The 20,312-nt window shown below is 43.2% G+C and overlaps 1 protein-coding gene across 1 annotated transcript in view; it reads left to right on the top strand.

Annotated features, from left to right (window-relative positions):
- Positions 1-20,312, top strand: part of LOC126285299 (solute carrier family 15 member 4-like) — a 60,319-nt gene that overhangs the window by 6,377 nt on the left and 33,630 nt on the right. The window lies entirely within an intron of this gene.

Genomic DNA, 20,312 nt, shown 5'->3' with positions numbered 1-20,312 from the left:
CCACACTGTTTTGCATGGAAGAAGTCAATCTATTTTAGATATTGGAGGGCACATATTTCTTGAAATTTTCTCAATGGTTAGAATATTCTATCATCTTTCGGCAGTGCATCTGACATGCTGTTATTTCCTTTTTGGTCCATGCTAGGTGGTCTAGAGGTTCCTGCGTGATCATCACAGATTTTGCTGAAATTTTGTGTGAACAGTTGCGTATGTTTCCAGTAAACATTGATAAAGTTTCACAGTCACTAATTCAATACTTCTGGAGATATAGTCATTTGTTTGATCCTGTAGCACAGCTGCCAACAGCGCGCCCATAAGTTTTCGGCAGGTTTGATACATATATATCTCCAGCAATATTCTCTTGAAAGAAACAAAACTGGGCCATCTTGTGCAATGTTTTGCACTCTCATAAGTGAAATAATAATAAAAAACTCTGATGAATTTCAATGTGGATCCTTTGAAACAAAATCAGTAGGGAAAAATAGATGTTGAAGAAAAAATATGAAGTTTAGCTTTCTGTATATATTTAGAAGTAAATGCGGGAGAAACCTACTATATTGGACATGTAAATTTACTAGTACAGGGTCTTCAAAATTTCATTCTCCTTCTTGCTTTCCAGTAGTTTACAAATTGAGGGCAAAGAAAACCATTTTTTGCTGGTTTTGGCCCACTTTTGCACGAAAGTCTCCAGGACGTTCTTTTAAACCATTTTCATTAGCAAGACTACATTCCAAACCACTTAGAGACTAGATTTGGTTTTGCAATGTAAGCATATAACACCCTAAAAACAGTGACAAGGTGGAGGTGTATTGAAAATGGGCCCATATTCTGCTGGCACTCAAATTAAATTTGACATCTTTTAGTAATTTCCATAATTTTTTAGTAGTTTATGGCAAAGGGAATATCAAAAGCTTTGATGACTAGGAAGTGAGATAAAATCCGAATAACTTGAAACTCTTCATAAAAGGCATGTCTTTTCCACAGTTCATCATAACAATTTTCAGGCTGTTTTTCTGCTTTAACTACAGAACCAAATTAGTTACAAACTTCCCAGTTTAACAGTGAATTACCAGGGTAGTGTAGATCATGGTAGTAAAACTGTTGCAGAACAGCTGCAACACATCATATAAATAGCTTTCAGGTTTTACACCATTGTCACTTTGTGGAAATTTTGATGAATTTTATACCAGTCTTCATGACATTTTTTTGAATGCTTTTGTGTTATAGAGAATTATTAGAACATATTTTCACTGTGTAATGCTATTGATGTGCTGGTTAAATTGCCGTTTAAGGTCTGGTGTATTGAGTGTTAGCATTGTTTGAGGTTTGTGTGCAACGTTAGTGTACTGATGAAAAATTGTATTAATGTGTTGCTATAGTCCTTGGTGGCTTAACTACTGCTGGTTTATTTTAAAGTGAGAAAACTAGAATTACCATCACATTAGCAGCCACATTCGAAAGCTGTGCTGCAGCAGCTGTGTCAAGCCTGATAAGAGTTTCTTTACACAGGATCTATAAGTATCAGAGACCAAAGCTAGAAGAGGTATTTTTAAGGTTCCTAAACTTATCTTTTACATCAGTCCTCTTAATTTTTTACAGGTTTCATTAATTTGCTGTAGAATATCATGAGGAAAAATATATTGCTGGCCAGATAATGTCACTGATGGGATTATTTGTAAATAAATTTTGAAAAGCAGTACTAAAAAAACTACATTTTTGAAATATGATTATCTCAGATTATTAGAGCCACAAAAGAAGAGAAAACTATTTTTTTTCTATTGGATTCCTTATTCCTTTTCATTTTTTATAAAAGGAATTTTGTACAGCTGAGTGGTGTAGAGATGTCTAAAAAACAAAATTGCCTGCTTATTTGCAGTTTTTTCTGACTCAAGCTCATTTTTCTAGTCATCAGAACTTTTGATACTATCTTCCATAAACAGTACTAAACAATTGTAGTACATGATAAAAGAGTCAGATTTAATTTGAGTACCAGCAGAATATGGCCCCAGTTTCAATGCACCTCCATCTACATTAGGATACACTTGCACTGCAAAAACAAATCCTGATTTTAGGTACTTTAGAACATGGGCTTTCTAATGAAAATGTTTAAAAGAGTTTGCAGAAGACTTTTTTTTCATAAAATTGGGCATTTTTATAAACATCATCAGGTTTGTCTTCAGTTTGCAAACCACTGTAAAGCAGTAAGGGAATGAAATTTTAAATTCTAAGATCTTGTATTAGTAAGTTGTTATGTGCAAAGTTTCAGGTTTATTCTGTAATTACTTCTGGAGATACAGAAAGCTAAACTTCACATTTTTTCGAGTACCTATTTTTTCTGTCAACTTTGCCTCAATTTATCAATATGAAAATTGCTCAGAAAATCTTTTTTTAATGTTTTGCTCATGAGAGTGCAAAAAGCCATGCATGACGGCATTGTTTTCTTTCTTCCAAGAAAATATTTCTGGAGATATTATGTCTCGAAGTTACGGAAAAATTATGGCTCTAATGGTGGTAGCTGTGCTATATGGCCAAACAACAATAGTATTGAATTAGTGATATTGAAAGTTTGCTAATGTTTATTGGGAACATGTGTGGATGTTCACACAAAATTTCAGCAGAGTTGGTGAAAGTCATGTGTGAACTTTTTCTGAAATCAGAAAATTTGTCATGGAAAGCCCCTCTTCTGATGTTTCAACTTTTCAGCTGATAGTTAGACAGTCATATTCAAGGTGAGTTGGTGACACAATTAAAATCACTTGACCCAAGATTGTGGAGTAAATGTATGTTTGCTTCTCTTACATTTGCAACAATGTTAGAATTAACCTCCTGTAATACTCCGTGATTACCCTTTGGAAAGGGACATTTGAAAAGGGAGTTCAGCATTTGTTCTTTTGGTTTGTTACCCTCAATTTATGTTCTGGTGTCATCCATGAGTTTCTGGACATGAACTTTGGTGCCACTACCAGCCTTTGGTATGACCAAAATTTCTTGTGTTTCTGTGTGAGATCTTCTTGTCCAAACTATTTGTCATCCATGTTTCACTTCAATACATGGCTACACTCCATACAAATACTTTCAGAAATGACTTTGTGACACTTAAATCTATACTCGATGGTAACAAATTTCTACTCTTCAGAAACACATTCCTTGCTATTGCCAGTCTACATTTTATATCCTCTCTACTTCAACCATCATCAGTTATTTTGCTCCCCAAATAGCAAAACTCCTTTACTACTTTAAGTGTCTCATTTCCTAATCTAATTCCCTCAGCATCACCCGACTTAATTCGACTACATTCCATTATCCTCGTTTTGCTTTTGTTGATGTTCATCTTATACCCTCCTTTCAAGACACTGTCCATTCCATTCAACTGCTCTTCCAAGTCCTTTGCTGTCTCTGACAGAATTACAATGTCATCGGCGAACCTTAAAGTTTTTATTTCTTTTACATGGATTCTAATACCTACTCCAAACTTTTCTTTTGTTTCCTTTACCACTTGCTCAATATACAGATTGAATGACATTGGGGAGAGGCTACAACCCTGTCTCATTCCCTTCCCATCCGCTGCTTCCCTTTCGCGCCCCTGCACTCTTATAACTGCCATCTGCTTTCTGTACAAATTATAAATAGTCTTTTGCTCCCTGTATTTTACCCCTGCCACCTTTAGAATTTGAAAGAGAGTATTCCAGTCAACATTGTCAGAAGCTTTCTCTAAGTCTACAGATGCTAGGAACGTAGGTTTGCCTTTCCTTAATCTATTTTCTAAGATAAGTCATAGGGTCAGTATTGCCTCTCGTGTTCCAACATTTCTATGGAATCCAAACTGATTTTCGCCGAGGTCAGCTTCTATCAGTTTTTCCATTCGTCTGTAAAGAATTCATGCTAGTATTTTGCGGCTGTGACTTATTAAACTTATAGTTCAGTAATTTTCACATCTGTCTACACCTGCTTTCTTTGGGATTGGAATTATTATATACTACTTGAAGAGTCTGAGGGTATTTCGCTGGTCTCATACATCGTGCTCACCAGATGCTAGAGTTTTGTCAGGACTGGCTCTCCCAAGGCCGTCAGTATTTCCAATGGAATGTCGTCTACTCCTGTGGCCTTGTTTCGACTCAGATCTTTCAGTGCTCTGTCAAACTTTTCACGCAGTATCGTATCTCCCATTTCATCTTCATCTACATACTCTTCAATTTCCATAATATTGTCCTCAAGTACATAGCCCTTGTATAGACCCTCTATATACTCTTTCCACCTTTCTGCTTTCCCTTCTTTGCTTAGAAATGGGTTTCCATCTGAGCTCTTGATATTCATACAAGTGGCTCTTTTTTCTCCAAAGGTCTCTTCAATTTTCCTGTAGGCAGTATCCCCTAGTGAGGTAAGCCTTTACATCCTTACATTTGTCCTCTAGCCATCCCTGCTTAGCCATTTTGCACTTCCTGTCGATCTCATTTTTGAGACGTTTGTATTCCTTTTTACCTGTCTCATTTACTGCATTTTTATATTTTCTCCATTCATCAATTAAATTCAATATTTCTTCTGTTACCCAAGGATTTCATTGGAAAAATCCTAAGGAAATGCAATCTGAAAACAAAGGAAGTAGGTTACAGTACGCTTGTTCGCCCACTGCTTGAATACTGCTCAGCTGTGTGGGATCCGTACCAGATAGGGTTGATAGAAGAGATAGAGAAGATCCAACTGAGAGCAGCGTGCTTAGTTACAGATTCATTTAGTAATCACGAAAGCGTTACGGAGATTATAGATAAACTCCAGTGAAAGACTCTGCAGGAGAGACTCTCAGTAGCTCGGTACGGGCTTTTGTTAAAGTTTCAAGAACATACCTTCACCGAGGAGTCAAGCAGTATATTGCTCCCTCCTACGTATATCTCGCGAAGCGACCATGGGGATAAAATCAGAGAGATTAGAACCCACACAGAAGCATACCGACAATCCTTCTTTCCACGAACAATACGAGACTGGAATAGAAAGGAGAACCGATAGAGGTACTCAGGGTACCCTCCGCCACACACCATCAGGTGGCTTGCGGAGTATGGATGTAGATGTAGATTTCTACTAGCCCTCATCTTTTTACCTACTTGATCTTCTGCTGCCTTCACTACTTCATCCCTCAGAGCTACCCATTCTTCTTCTACTGTATTTCTTTCCCCATGCAAGAAGTTTGGCAATGGCAGCTGTTTTGTGATCTTGTGCACAAAGAAACATTTTTCAGTGGTTGAAGCAAAGTTGATATACATGATATATCTATTGACATAGATCGACATGCCTTCAGACAACAGAATGTGCCACTCCTAGCAGTGGGATTGGTTATGTTGACAATGTGTGTGGAATAGGTCTTGTGGCCAATGGTTGGAAAGATAAGTGGCATAATGGTAAAATAGGATTATTTTTTCCACCCTGGTATTGTTTAACTCTGTAGTTGGTATTCAATATGCAACTGTTGAAACAGACTGGCCATGACAGTGAAATAAAGCTTTTTAAAAGTATTTCCGACAGGTTGCTGTCTTGCTCAATAACCTTGAAATAAATTAGGATACTCAAATGGGCTCACAAGGAGGTGGAACTGCTTCTTGGGAGGGATAAGGATGACTACTTCACATCTGAACATGGCTAATAATAGACAAAGTTACACTGTAGGACATAAAAATTTGATGAGCACTGCAGTAGCCACCAAGAAGATCGCGGGAGGCACACATCAGCACGGCGTGTCACGGACAGTAGTTGCCACAAGTAAAGTCCTGTCCACCAGAGAGCACGCGAGAATTTGGCCGCGCCCTCTGCTGGCGGAAAAACAACAATTCGGGCAGTACAGGCCGTGCCCAGTCAGTTTTACATCGAGCATGCCTAGCAGACAGTTCCCGGTCTACACTATGTGAAGTGTGACGGACAAGATGAATCGTGTTAATACACAATTGGCGAAGAGTAGGGTCATTCTTTTGCTTGTTGTCATCGTTCCAGCTTCGCAGCTTATCCACGGCATGGAGGATTTAGTGCGGGTTTTGGTTGAGCAGCAGACGGAGCTCATGGCAACCGTGAAACAAGCACGCCAGGCGTTGCTCCATGTAGTCTGCTCCAGCGCCATTCCCTCCTCCCTTTCCGCCGTATGAAGAGATGGCGGAGGATTGGGATGCATATGAACATTGCCTTCGGCAGCATTTCCAGGCATTGCATGTTACCAATGCGGAGATATGTCATTCTCTTTTCTTATCTTGGATATCTCCCTCGCTGTATGAAGTTTTGTGGCAGCTAATGCCGTTGCAGGAACTCTCGTCCCTGTCTTTTGACACATTGTGTTCATTGCTGTCTTCATATTATCACCGCCGCATGCATGTTGTGGCGGCTAGGGTAAGTTCTATCAATGCAAGAAACAGTCCCATCAGTCTTACTGGGCGTAGGCCGCTACCCTGCAAGGTCTTAGTCGCAAGTGTAATTTTGTCACCGAGCAGTCGCGAGATTCATATGCCCACGTTATGGTGCGCGACGTCATTGTTCGTTCAGCCCCTGATAGGGAGGTCCGGCAATGGGCCCTGCAGTTGGAAGACCCTTCCCTTGAGGAAGTCCTGTCCATTGCTCAATCGTATGAAGTCTCTCACGCCACAGGTCAACAGTTGGAAGCGTGGTGCGACGTCCTGGCGGTTCAGGGTGGCGCAACCGTGTCCTCTGCGTCCGGGGTGGACGACGTGCGTGCGGTACAATCCGGCCGTTACGGCCGCTCCCGCACGGCGAGGAAGCAGAGTTCCGGCCGCTGACCCCTGTTACCGTCCTGTGCGTCATGCTATATACATCATGATTGGTCAGAGTGCCCCCAGCGTTGGGCCATTTGTCGCAAATGTAATAAAAAAGGACACATTGCTAAAGTTTACTGCTCAGTCTCAAAAGAATCAAAGGAAGCAGGTACAGAGTATGCGGACGTTGACATTCAGGAAGTTTCATCGGTCCAGGCTCCAGACGCATCGGCACACACTCTCTTTGTCGAGGTGTCGGGGCGCGAGAGTTTCCTTCTTGATTGCAAAAACTTACTCCAGCCTTGGGTCGCCCCTGTTGGCGCCAGTTTACTGGCGTCTCCGCGGTTATGGTGAACAGTTCAGTCCCCTACTAGGTCAATTCACCATCGACGTTACTTACAAATCAGTCACTCGGCCTCTTACTTTTATTGTTGTCAGTGATGCGAGATCCGCTAACCTTTTTGGATTGGATGCATTTCAAGCTTTCGGTTTTTCAATAGCAGACACCATACAGTAGGTCTCCGAAGACGTTCCCTATCAGTCATTGGAATTTTTGACCTCTGACTTTAAGGATATATTTGAGGAGGGCCTGGGGCGTGTTTCAGACTTTGAAGCTCACTTAACGTTGAAGGCATCAGCTCGCCTGCATTTTCTATGCACGAGGCAGATCCCCTTGGCTCTCCGCCCTCAGGTAGAAGCAGAGCTAGACCGGCTGACAGCCCTCGAGGTCGTTATTCCCATTTCTTCTAGTGAGTGGGCTACGCCCCTTGTTATTGTCAGGAAACCCTCGGGAAAATTACGTCTTTTGGTGGTGGACACCTACCCCTTGCCTCGTTCTGATGAATTGTTTTCCGAAATGGCGGGAGGCCAATATTTTTCAAAAATCGATCTTTCAGAGGCTTATCATCAGATACCACTTGATGAGGACTCCAATCGGCTGGCGGTCGTCAACACCGCGTTTGGCCTTTACCAATACCAGCGGTTGGCCTTCGGAATATCCAGTGCCCTGACAATATTTCAGCATTATCTTGAGCACGTCATGTCGACAATCCCTCATTGTATTAATTTCCTGGACGACATATTTGTCACAGGCCAAAGCACGAAGGAACACTTGCACAACCTTCAAACCCTCTTTCTCAAATTCAGGTCCGTGGGCCTGCGTTGAAACCTATGTAAGTTGAACTTCTTCCAACCGTCCATTGAGTATGTGGGTTACACCATCTCTCGGCACGGTGTCCAGCCACTAGGAAGTGTGGTCCAAGGTATCGTCGACCTTCCGCGGCCCGCTTCGCTGAAGGAGTTACAATCTTTTTTAGGCAAGATTGCCCATTACCACCATTCCCAGGGCTTCCACCATAGCCCGCCCCCTGTATTGCGTTCTGCGCAAGGGTGTTCCTTTTGATTGGTCGCCTACAAGCGAGTGAGCGTTCACCTCGTTTAAGGGCCTCCTCACGTCAGCACCTTGTTAGGCTACTTTTGACCCAAATAAGCCATTGGTCCTGGCTACAGATGCTTCGCAGTATGGGATGGGGGCGGTCCTGGCCCATCGCAACTGGGATGGCTCCGAGCAGCCACTGGCGTTTGCATCTAAAACTCTTAGTCCTGCGCAGGTCCATTACTCCCAGGTGGAAAAAACAGGCTTTGGCCATTGTCTACACTGTTATCAAGTTTCACCCTTTCTTGTATGGCATGAAGTTTCAGTTAATCACTGACAATAAGCCATTAATATCGTTATTTGGGCCTGCCTCTCAGAGTCTGGATAGGGCGGCCCACAGACTACAGCGCTGGGCCTGGTTCCTCTTTAAGTACCATTATGACATTCATTTTCGCCCTACCGGACAGCATGCCAACACCGACACTCTTTCTGGTCCCAGATCCTACGTTCGATCGGGAGGAGATTATGTGTTTTCATTTGGATGTGGCGTCCCGCCAAGCGGTTGATGGCTTCCCGATCACTAGTTCTAGAGTCGCCAGGGAAACAGCAGCTGATCCAGGTCTCTGTCAAGTAGTTCGCCTCGTTCAGCAGGGATGGTCATCCTGACCTCCAGGCTGGGCCTTGGACCCTCTTTGTAATTATTTTGTTTTACGAGACCGCCTCTCAGTCTTAGAAGGAGTTCGCCTTCTGGTTACCGATGATACAGCTCCTCGCGTGGTTGTTCCTGCAAGTTTACGAAGGAAGGTCTTCACGTTATCACATGAGGGGCACTGGGGTGTTTCCCATACTAAAACCTTGGCTCACAGACATGTGTACTGGCCCGGTATTGACAGAGAAATTGAGCACTTGGTGGCCGCCTGTTCCCAGTGTGCGAGCCAACAGGCGTCTCCCAGGTCAGTGTTTTCTTCATGGCCGCCAGCAACCCCGGCATGGGAACGTGTTCACATAGATTTTGTGGGCCCGTTTCTCAATGGCTTTTGGCTCATTGCCATTGATGCTTATTCCCGATTTCCATACGTGGTTTGTTGCTCCTCAACCACTTCAGAAGTTGCAATCCAGGTACTCGCAAAAATCTTTTCTGTGGAAGATCTGCCAGTCACCCTGGAATCGGACAATGGACCTCAGTTTATTTCGCAGACCTTCCAGGATTTTTGTACGTGCTTCGGTATTCGGCACGTTTGCTCTCCCCCCTTTCATCTACAATCGAATGGGGAAACCAAGCTCATGGTGCGCTCATTTAAGACGCAGATGAGGCGTTGACATTTTTCCTGACGGCATACTGGACCACACCAATGGGAGAACGCAGCCCTGCAGAGCTCCTCCACGGGCGCCAACCTAGGACTCTGCTGCACCTCCTCTGGCCTGATCCTCGCCAGTCTTCGCAAAACGGGGTACCCAGCTTTCCACCAGGTATGTCGGTCTGGGCACGTGGATTTGTCGCAATCCACGTTGGATACCGGTGGTGGTCCTGTGCCGCAATGGCCGCCGGCTCTATACCTTGCAGGTGGGGGACCGGAAGGTACGTCGTCACCAAAATCGGGCACGTTTGGGCACCCACCCTCCGAACCCTCAGACGCCGGCTTCCCCATTGCCGGCACCCGTGTTGTTTTCTCAGGGGACGCTACTGCCCCTCCCGCTGTGACTCTGCCACACTGCGATGTTTCTCAGCCTTGGCGGCCTCCAGTAGCTCCAGCACTGGCATCGCCACTGTTAGAGATGCCCCGGCGAAAGCTGGCCGCCCTCGCAGACCCGGTTTCTCAGGAGGCTGGTTCACCTGTGGTCGTGCCTTCCCCATCGTCCCCGCCACTGGGTCTTGCCCCTCCCAAGGTGGAACGGGATCCGGAGTTCAACAGCTTGCCGCCCGTTATGTCCCGGACTCCGGTGGTGGGACATCGGGGGCCTTTTCGTGTGGGTCACTTCCAACCGTATTCGAAGGTTCCGGCTTGCGGGTTGGCAGATCCCCCCCAACTCCAGCATTCCAATAGACGTGCAGGTCATCGCTATTGCATGACGCTCCACCTTCCGACGCAGAGGATCACAGTGGCTTCACCCCCTGAAGGAGGAGGAGTGCAGCGGCCACCAGAAAGATTGCGGGAGGCGCACATCAGCACGGCGTGTCACGGAAAGTAGTTGCTGCAATTAAAGTCCTGTTCACCAGAGGGCACACAAGAATTCGGCCGCGCCCTCTGCTGGCGGAACAACAACTCAGGCAGCACGGGCCATTCCCAGTCAGTTTTACATCGGGCATGCCTAGCAGACAGTTCCCGGTCTACACTATGTGAAGTGCGATGGACAACGTGAATCGTGTTAATACAGGCACACCTTCTCCCAGGCCAACATCATTTCTCTGAGCTGTACAACTGATCATTGTCACTCCAAAAATATATTTGAGTTCCATCACCAGCCCAGTTTCAATTCCTACCAGTTCCAGTATTTAAGTTCTCTCTGTCCACTTTCTAGTCATATGTCTCTGATTTCAGTCCCATATCTTGCCCCCCCCCCCTTTTATCGCCATCATCAAGATGATGTTGGCCTGGGAGAAGGTGTGCCTGTATTAACACGATTCACGTTGTCCGTCACACTTCACATAGTGTAGACCGGGAACTGTCTGCTAGGCATGCCCGATGTAAAACTTCACTCCCCCCATGAACCATGGACCTTGCCGTTGGTGGGGAGGCTTGCGTGCCTCAGCGATACAGATGGCCGTACCGTAGGTGCAACCACAACGTAGGGGTATCTGTTGAGAGGCCAGACAAACGTGTGGTTCCTGAAGAGGGGCAGCAGCCTTTTCAGTAGTTGCAGGGGCAACAGTCTGGATGATTGACTGATCTGGCCTTGCAACATTAACCAAAATGGCCTTGCTGTGCTGGTACTGCGAACTGCTGAAAGCAAGGGGAAACTACAGCTGTAATTTTTCCTGAGGACATGCAGCTTTACTGTATGATTAAATGATGATGGCATCCTCTTGGGTAAAATATTCCGGAGGTAAAATAGTCCCCCATTCGGATCTCCGGGCGGGGACTACTCAGGAGGATGTCGTTATCAGGAGAAAGAAAACTGGCGTTCTACGGATCGGAGCGTGGAATGTCAGATCCCTTAATCGGGCAGGTAGGTTAGAAAATTTAAAAAGGGAAATGGATAGGTTAAAGTTAGATATAGTGGGAATTAGTGAAGTTCGGTGGCAGGAGGAACAACACTTCTGGTCAGGTGACTACAGGGTTATAAACACAAAATCAAATAGGGGTAATGCAGGAGTAGGTTTAATAATGAATAGGAAAATAGGAATGCGGGTAAGCTACTACAAACAGCATAGTGAACGCATTATTGTGGCCAAGATAGATACGAAGCCCACACCTACTACAGTAGTACAAGTTTATATGCCAACTAGCTCTGCAGATGATGAAGAAATTGAAGAAATGTACGATGAAATAAAAGAAATTATTCAGATAGTGAAGGAGACGAAAATTTAATAGTAATGGGTGACTGGAATTCGGGTGTAGGAAAAGGGAGAGAAGGAAACATAGTAGGTGAATATGGATTGGGGCTAAGAAATGAAAGAGGAAGCCGCCTAGTAGAATTTTGCACAGAGCACAACTTTATCATAGCTAACACTTGGTTTAAGAATCATGAAAGAAGGTTGTATACGTGGAAGAACCCTGGAGATACTAAAAGGTATCAAATAGATTATATAATGGTAAGACAGAGATTTAGGAACCAGGTTTTAAGTTGTAAGACATTTCCAGGGGCAGATGTGGACTCTGACCACAATCTATTGGTTATGACCTGTAGATTAAAACTGAAGAAACTGCAAAAATGTGGGAAATTAAGGAGATGGGACCTGGATAAACTGAAGGAACCAGAGGTTGTACAGAGTTTCAGGGAGAGGATAAGGGAACAATTGACAGGAATAGGGAAAAGAAATACAGTAGAAGAAGAATGGGTAGCTCTGAGGGATGTAGTAGTGAAGGCAGCAGAGGATAAAGTAGGTACAAAGACGAGGGCTGCTAGGAATCCTTGGGTAACAGAAGAAATATTGAATTTAATTGATGAAAGGAGAAAATATAAAAATGCAGTAAATGAAGCAGGCAAAAAGGAATACAAACGTCTGAAAAATGAGATCGACAGGAAGTGCAAAATGGCTAAACAGGGATGGCTAGAGGACAAATGTAAGGATGTAGAAGCTTATCTCACTAGGGGTAAGATAGATACTGCCTACAGGAAAATTAAAGAGACCTTTGGAGAGAAGAGAACCACGTGTATGAATATCAAGAGCTCAGATGGCAGCCCAGTTCTAAGCAAAGAAGGGAAGGCAGAAAGGTGGAAGGAGTATATAGAAGGTTTATACAAGGGCGATGTACTTGAGGACAATATTATGGAAATGGAAGAGGATGTAGATGAAGACGAAATGGGAGATACGATACTGCGTGAAGAGTTTGACAGAGCACTGAAAGACCTGAGTCGAAACAAGGCCCCCGGAGTAGACAACATTCCATTAGAACTACTGACGGCCTTGGGACAACCAGTCCTGACAAAACTCTACCAGCTGGTGAGCGAGATGTATGAGACAGGCGAAATACCCTCAGACTTCAAGAAGAATATAATAATTCCAATCCCAAAGAAAGCAGGTGCTGACAGATGTGAAAATTACCGAACTATCAGTTTAATAAGCCACGGCTGCAAATACTAACGCGAATTCTTTACAGACAAATGGAAAAACTGGTAGATGCAGACCTCGGGGAGGATCAGTTTGGATTCTGTCGAAATGTTGGAACACGTGAGGCAATACTGACCTTACGACTTATCTTAGAAGAAAGATTAAGAAAAGGCAAACCTACGTTTCTAGCATTTGTAGACTTAGAGAAAGCTTTTGACAATGTTGACTGGAATACTCTTTTTCAAATTCTAAAGGTGGCAGGGGTAAAATACAGGGAGCGAAAGGCTATTTATAATTTGTACAGAAACCAGATGGCAGTCATAAGAGTCGAGGGGCATGAAAGGGAAGCAGTAGTCGGGAAAGGAGTGAGACAGGGTTGTAGCCTCTCCCCGATGTTATTCAATCTGTATATTGAGCAAGCAGTAAAGGAAACAAAAGAAAAATTTGGAGTAGGTATTAAAATTCATGGAGACGAAGTAAAAACTTTGAGGTTCGCCGATGACATTGTAATTCTGTCAGAGACGGCAAAGGACTTGGAAGAGCAGTTGAACGGAATGGACAGTGTCTTGAAAGGAGGATATAAGATGAACATTAACAAAAGCAAAACGAGGATAATGGAATGTAGTCAAATTAAATCAGGTGATGCTGAGGGAATTAGATTAGGAAATGAGACACTTAAAGTAGTAAAGCAGTTTTGCTATTTAGGAAGTAAAATAACTGATGATGGTCGAAGTAGAGAGGATATAAAATGTAGACTGGCAATGGCAAGGAAAGCGTTTCTGAAGAAGAGAAATTTGTTAACATCGAATATAGATTTATGTATCAGGAAGTCGTTTCTGAAAGTATTTGTTTGGAGTGTAGCCATGTATGGAAGTGAAACATGGACGATAACTAGTTTGGACAAGAAGAGAATAGAAGTTTCGAAATGTGGTGCTACAGAAGAATACTGAAGATAAGGTGGATAGAGCACGTAACTAATGAGGAGGTATTGAATAGGATTGGGGAGAAGAGAAGTTTGTGGCACAACTTCACTAGAAGAAGGGATTGGTTGGTAGGACATGTTTTGAGGCATCAAGGGATCACAAATTTAGCATTGGAGGGCAGCGTGGAGGGTAAAAATCGTAGAGGGAGACCGAGAGATGAGTACACTAAGCAGATTCAGAAGGATGTAGGTTGCAGTAGGTACTGGGAGATGAAGCAGCTTGCACAGGATAGAGTAGCATGGAGAGCTGCATCAAACCAGTCTCAGGACTGAAGACAACAACAACAACAACAACAATCAAGATTCATATTTTCCTCTGTTCCTCAAACTGATTATATCCACACTTATGAGCAACTGCATTAGTGATCACTATTATGTTGTAGAAATAGTATTCCTGATGTCATACAGAATAATTTGGCCTATCACATGACTGGGTTACCACCAGACCCTGGAACGGACAATTCAGTGCTTTTTGGATGTGGTTGCGTTGTAGGTCCCCCTCCCATGAACCATGGACCTTGCTGTTGGTGGGGAGGCTTGTGTGCCTCAGTGATACAGGTGGCCGTACTGTAGGTGCAACCACAACAGAGGGGTATCTGTTGAGAGGCCAGACAAATGTGTGGTTCCTGAAGAGGGGCAGCAGCCTTTTCAGTAGTTGCAACAGTCTGGATGATTGACTGATCTGGCCTTGCAACATTAACCAAAACGGCCTTGCTGTGCTGGTACTGCGAACGGCTGAAAGCAAGGGGAAACTACAGCCGTAATTTTACCCGAGGGCATGCAGCTTTTTACTGTGTGATTAAACGATGATGGCGTCCTCTTGGGTAAAATATTCCAGAGGATCTCCGGGCGGGAACTACTCAAGAGGATGTCGTTATCAGGAGAAAGAATACTGGCGTTCTACGGATCGGAGCGTGGAATGTTAGATCACTTTATCAGGCAGGTAGGTTAGAAAAATTAAAAAGGAAAATGGATAGGTTAAAGTTAGATATAGTGGGAATTAGTGAAGTTCGGTGGCAGGAGGAACAACACTTCTGGTCAGGTGACTACAGGGTTATAAACACAAATTCAAATACGGGGGAATGCAGGAGTAGGTTTAATAATGAATAGGAAAATAGGAATGCGGGTAAGCTACTACAAACAGCATAGTGAACGCATTATTGTGGCCAAGAGAGATACGAAGCCCACACCTACTACAGTAGTACAAGTTTATATGCCAACTAGCTCTGCAGATGATGAAGAAATTGAAGAAATGTATGATCAAATAAAATAAATTATTCAGATAGTGAAGGGGGATGAAAATTTAATAGTCATGGGTGACGGGAATTCAGTAGTAGGAAAAGGGAGAGAAGGAAACGTAGTAGGTGAATATGGATTGCGGATAAGAAACGAAAGATGAAGCCGTCTGGTAAATTTGCACAGAGCATAACTTAATCGTACGTAACACTTGGTTCAAGAATCATAAAAGAAAGTTGTATACATAGAAGAATCCTGGAGATACTAGAAGGTATCAGATAGATTATATAATGGTAAGACAGAGATGTAGGAACCAGGTTTTAAACTGTAAGACATTTCCAGGGGCAGGTGTGGACTCTGACCACAATCTATTGGTTATGAACTGTAGATTAAAATGGAAGAAACTGGAAAAAGGTGGGAATTTAAGAAGATGGGACCTGGATAAACTGACTAAGCCAAGACGTCACACCACGCTTCCAACTGTTGACCTGTGGCATGAGAGACTTCATATGATTGAGCAATGGACAGTACTTCCTCAAGGGAAGGGTCTTCCAACTGCAGGGCCCATTGCCGGACCTCCCTATCAGGGGCTGAACGAACAATGACGTCGTGCACCATAATGTGGGCATATGAATCTCGCGACTGCTCGGTGACAAAATGACACTTGCGACTAAGACCTTGCAGGGTAGCGGCCCACACCCAGTAAGACTGATGGGGCTGTTTCTTGCATTGATAGAACTTACCCTAGCCGCCACAACATGCGTGCGACGGTGATAATATGAAGACAGCAATGAACACAACGCGTCAAAAGACAAGGACGAGGGTTCCTGCAACGGCGCTAGCTGCCACAAAACTTCATACAGCGAGGGAGATATCCAAGATAAGAAAAGAGAATGACATATCTCCGCATTGGTAACATGCAATGCCTGGAAATGCTGCCGAAGGCAATGTTCATATGCATCCCAATCCTCCGCCATCTCTTCATACGGCGGAAAGGGAGGAGGGAATGGCGCTGGAGCAGACTACATGGAGCAACGCCTGGCGTGCTTGTTTCACGGTTGCCATGAGCTCCGTCTGCTGCTCAACCAAAACCCGCACTAAATCCTCCATGCCGTGGATAAGCTGCGAAGCTGGAACGATGACAACAAGCAAAAGAATGACCCTACTCTTCGCCAATTGTGTATTAACACGATTCATCTTGTCCGTCACACTTCACATAGTGTAGACCGGGAACTGTCTGCTAGGCATGCTCGATGTAAAACTGACTGGGCACGGCCTGTACTGCCCGAATTGTTGTTTTTCCGCCAGCAGAGGGCGCGGCCAAATTCTCGCGTGCTCTCTGGTGGACAGGACTTTACTTGTGGCAACTACTGTCCGTGACACGCCGTGCTGATGTGTGCCTCCTGCGATCTTCTTGGTGGCTACTGCAGTGCTCATCAAATTTTTATGTCCTACAGTGTAACTTTGTCTATTATTAGCCATGTTCAGATGTGAAGTAGTCATCCTTATCCCTCCCAAGAAGCAGTTCCACCTCCTTGTGAGCCCATTTGAGTATCCTAATTTATTTCAAGGTTATTGAGCAAGACAGCAACCTGTCGGAAATACTTTTAAAAAGCTTTATTTCACTGTCATGGCCAGTCTGTTTCAACAGTTGCATATTGAATACCAACTACAGAGTTAAACAATACCAGGGTGGAAAAAATAATCCTATTTTACTATTATGCCACTTATCTTCCCAACCATTGGCCACAAGACCTATTCCACACACATTGTCAACATAACCAATCCCACTGATAGGTGTGGTACATTATGTTTGTCTGAAGGCATGTCGATCTATGTCAATAGATATATCATGTATATCAACTTTGCTTCAACCACTGAAAAATGTTTCTTTGTGCACAAGATCACAAAACAGCTGCCATTGCCAAACTTCTGCAAGAGGCAAAATCGTCACTGCCCTTTAGACATGTCAATCATCATAGTGTAGTGCATTTAGTGACTGTCTCACAAACCATGCTGTCTAGAGTCTTTGTCATCTTCTCCTTTACCTCTTCAAATCAGTTATGTTTATAATCCTTTGTGTTACGCCTAACTAACTTGATTTGATCTTCCACTATCGCCTTCAATTTCACGACCTTCACATGGAACTTCATGATAGTTCCTTTGTGTACACTGATGGCTATCGGACTGACTGTGGTGTTGGGTGTGCTTTCATCATTGGCACTGACATTTTTCGGCATCAGCTTCCGGAACACTGCTCAGTATTTACAGCAGATCACTTCGCCCTGTATCAGTACATGTGGTAAATCTGGCAACACAGGCTTTTCAATTGCATCATTTGCTCACTCTCTAAGGGCTCTTAAAAGGTTCGCTGTGCTGTACATTGTCCATCCCTTAGTGCAACGGGTCGAGGAAAGCTGTCACTTGCTCACTCTTGATGGAGCCTCTGTGGTTTTTTGTGGGTTCCTCGTCAAATTAGCCTGGCAGGAAATGAGGCTGCTGACCCTGCTGCCAAGGCTGCAGTCCTTTTACCTCAGTCCACTAGTTCTTATGTGCCCTCCAATGATCTCTGTGTTGCTGTCTGTCAGCAGGTGGTGTTACTTTAGCATCACCGCTGGTCTTCCCTTCATGGCAACAAGCGCTGGGTTATGAAGCATCTTGCAGTGCCTTGGATGACCTCGTCTTGGCCCTCTTGCTGTGAAGAGATCATTTTAATTAGGTTGCATATTGGGCACTGTCTTTTTAGCCATTGCCATTTGTGAAGTCGTGCTCCCCCACCACCCACCACTTTGTGCACATTGCACCCAACTTTCGATGGGTCGCCATTTCCTGATGGAATGCCCCCCTTTTTTTTAAAACTGCTTTTGTTCTCATTTGTGTTTGCCATCTGAGTTATTGGCGAATGACATGTGGGCTGATGACTACGTTTAACTTTTTATCTGTGGTAGCACTATGGGTGAAGGACATTTAATTTTTATTTCTGAATCTCTGTTTCTCTATGACATATTTTATAGACTGTTCTCCCTGTCCCTGTTTTTAGCTGTCTTCTCTTCCATCAATTGGGATTGATATGTAGTCATGTTTAACTCCTGTTTTTGTTTTCCACAGTTTTGACATGGGTACCCCTCTACAGTGTTGACAACCCACAAAAAAAGCACATTATGATCAAGTACACTTATTTATTAAACATGCCTCGTAGTATGGTATTGAAGGCATTGGCAGACAAGGGTTTCATTATTGAGGCAATACTCAAAAGGGAAATATGCAGCGCATGTGGTTAACCTGTAGTGAGATGTTTGCCATTGTGTGTGGATGGCAAACTTGTTGTATATAAAGTACACCAGTGGCAATAAGCAATCAAAACCTTCACTGTGTGATAACAATGGCAATGTTATTGACGGCAGCATCAGTAAAACTGAGTTACTAAAAGTGTGGCTCTCTGAGATCCCTTCACAAAAGAAGACAAAGTAAATACTTCAGAATTTGAATCAAGAATAACTGCTAACATGAATAACTTAGAAGTAGATATTCTTGGTGTAGTACAGCAGCTTAAAAGATGTAAGGAAGACAAGGCTTCTGGTCTAGATTGTACACCAGTCGGGTTCCTTTCAGGGTATGCTGATAGACTAGCTCTGTACTTAGCAATTGTTTACAATTGCCCGCTCATAGAAAGATCTGTACCAAAAGACTGGAAAGTTGCAAAAGTCACACCAATACCCAAGAAAGTAAATAGCAGTAATCCACTGAATTACAGACCCATATCACTAACATCAATTTGCAGTAGTGTTTTGGAACTTATACTGTACTTGGATATTATCAATCACCTAGAAGAAAACAGTTTACTGACAAATAGCCAATGCGGATTCAGAAAATTTCATTCTTGTGAAACAATTAACTCTTTATTCTCATGATGTAACGAGTTCTATTGACAGGGGTTGTCAAATTGATTCCATACTTTTAAATTTACAGAAGGCTTTTGACACTGTTCCTCACATCGACATCTAATTAAATTGTGTGCATATGGAGCATATGGATTAATGATTTCTTGACAGAAAGGTCACAGTTCATAATAAGTGACAGAAAATCATCAATTGAAACAGAAGTAATATCGGGTGTTTCCCAAGGAAATGTCATAAGCCCTCTGCTGTTCCTGATCTACATAAACGATTTAGGAGACATTCTGAGCAGTCTTCTTAGATTGTTTGCAGATGATGCTATCATTTACCAATATGAAAGTCATCAGATGACACAAACGAGTTCCAGAATTAATTAGACAAGTTGTCTGCATGGTACAAAGAATTACAATTGACTCTAAATCATGAAAAGTGTGAAATCGTCCACATCAGCTCTAGAAAGAATCGACTAAATTTCAGTTACATGATAAATCACACAAATCTAAAGGCTTTTAACTCAACTGAATACTTAGGGATAACAATTAAGAATAACTTGAATTGGAATGATCACATAGATAATGTTGTGGGCAGAGCAAACCAAAGACTGTGATTTATTGGCAGAACGCTTAGAAAATGTAACAGGTCTACGAAAGAACTGATCACACTATGCCTGTCCATCCTCCTTTGGAGTATTGCTGTGCCGTGTGGGATCTGTGTCAGAGAGGGTTGAGGGAGTACATTGAGAAAGTTCAAAGAAGGCATCTCATTTTGTATTATCACAAAATAGGGGAGAAAGTACCATGGATATAATAAACAAATTGGGGTGGCACTCATCAAGACATAGGCATTTTTCACTGCATCAGCACCTGCTCATGAAATTTCAGTCATCTATTGTTTCCTCAGAGTGTGAAAATATTTTGTCGGTGCCCACGTGCGTGGGGAGAAATTATCATCAAAATAAAATATGAGAAATGAGAATTCACACAGAAAAATTTAAGAGTTCATTTTTCCTGCATGCTGTTCGATAGTGGAACAGTAGAGAAGCAGCTTAATGGTGGTTCGATGAACCCTTTGCCAGACACTTAGTGGTGAATTGTAGAGTAATTATGTAAATGTAGATGTTCCATGCTCAATGTGTTTGATTCAATGCAGGCCAATGTTCTATAAACTTTCTGCTGCAGTTGCATTACCCTGCGTACTGGCTTCAATTTGATGGTTTGATAAAGCACATTTGTAACAATCAGTTCACTGTTTCACTTTTTGATATTAGTGAGGCCATCTTGTGAGATCTTGTAGAGATAACATAATGCCCTGCCTGCTGGCTTGCAAGATAGAAGTCCAGATACAAATTGATCTGAGAACCGGAAGA

This window comes from Schistocerca gregaria, chromosome 8 (genome assembly GCF_023897955.1).
Source record: "Schistocerca gregaria isolate iqSchGreg1 chromosome 8, iqSchGreg1.2, whole genome shotgun sequence".
Classification (NCBI taxonomy): domain Eukaryota; kingdom Metazoa; phylum Arthropoda; class Insecta; order Orthoptera; family Acrididae; genus Schistocerca; species Schistocerca gregaria.
The sequence above is the reverse complement of the archived record's forward strand: the minus strand, read 5'-3'. Positions and strand labels throughout refer to the sequence as shown.